The sequence below is a fragment of the Etheostoma spectabile genome, unplaced genomic scaffold (assembly GCF_008692095.1).
Source record: "Etheostoma spectabile isolate EspeVRDwgs_2016 unplaced genomic scaffold, UIUC_Espe_1.0 scaffold00018822, whole genome shotgun sequence".
In the NCBI taxonomy this organism is placed as follows: domain Eukaryota; kingdom Metazoa; phylum Chordata; class Actinopteri; order Perciformes; family Percidae; genus Etheostoma; species Etheostoma spectabile.
Genome location: NW_022604497.1, coordinates 57,501 through 58,898, shown reverse-complemented (window position 1 = coordinate 58,898; position 1,398 = coordinate 57,501).

The following is a 1,398-nucleotide window of genomic DNA, read 5'->3' as shown; positions in this document are numbered from 1 at the left end:
CCAAGGTTGTGTGTGACTGACGTTGCTCTCTCAGATCATTCCTGTGTTTTCTTTAACGGCACTATCTCTGTGCCCAAAAGTGTCCAAACAAAGATAATCAGAAAACGGTATATCACTGAAAACACCAGTGACACATTTATACAGCTTTTCTCCTCCACACCAGCCCTCTCTGGGCTATCAGTCAGTGAGCTTGTAGATAATTTCAACTGTAAAATTACAAATGTTATTGATGCCATTGCTCCCACTAAGGTCAAAGTTGTATCTGGTAAGAAAAGATCTCCATGGAGAAATGTCCTACTGGTGAGAACAGAAAAAAGAGAGTGTAGGAAAGCTGAACGAAGGTGGCGAAAAACAAATCTCCTGGTCCATTATAACTCCTATAAAGAGAGACTTCGCATTTATAATTTGGAACTGAGGAATGCAAGAAGGTCCTTTTTCTCTGATATTATCTCTAGAAACAATAATAATTCCCGTGCTTTGTTTGCTACTGTTGATAGGTTAACAAACCCTCCAGTACCAGTAGCATCTGAACTTTTATCTACCAAGGCCTGCAATGACTTTGCCTCCTTCTTCAAAGACAAAATTCAAAAGATTAGACAAACAGTCAGTGCCTCCATATCAAGTCCAGGATATGTGTTGTCACAGTGTTCAAGCAAAAATAGTTCCAATATGACAGAATTTCACACGATCAACCATACAAACCTGGAGGACATTATTCAACATCTGAAAACCTCGACCTGTTGCCTTGATGTTCTACCAACGGGACTTTTCAAAAATGTTTTCCATTGTTTGACTTCTGATCTTCTACAGATTGTGAACACATCTCTTCTTTCAGGTATCTTTCCACAGGCCCTGAAAACTGCAGTAATCAAGCCACTCTTAAAAAAGAACAACCTAGACAAGTCACTAATGAGCAACTATAGGCCAATATCAAACCTTCCGTTTTTAAGTAAAATCATTGAAAAAGTAGTCTTTCAACAACTCAACCATTTCTTGTCACTAAGCAACAGTTTTGATACCTTTCAGTCGGGTTTCCGACCACACCACAGCACTGAAACGGCTCTTGTCAAAGTCTTTAATGACATCCACCTTAACACAGATAATGGCAAAATTTCAATCTTAGTATTACTTGATCTCAGTGCTGCATTTGACACGGTCGACCACGACATACTACTAGACCGATTGGAAAACTGCGTTGGCCTTTCTGGCTCAGTACTAAACTGGTTTGAATCCTACCTAAAGAATAGGGATTACTTTGTGTCTATAGGTAATTATGCATCTGAGCGTACAAATATGACGTGCGGAGTTCCGCAAGGCTCCATTCTGGGGCCTCTTCTGTTTAACATCTACATGCTTCCACTGGCTCAGATTATGGAGAAAAACAAAATAAGTTACCAT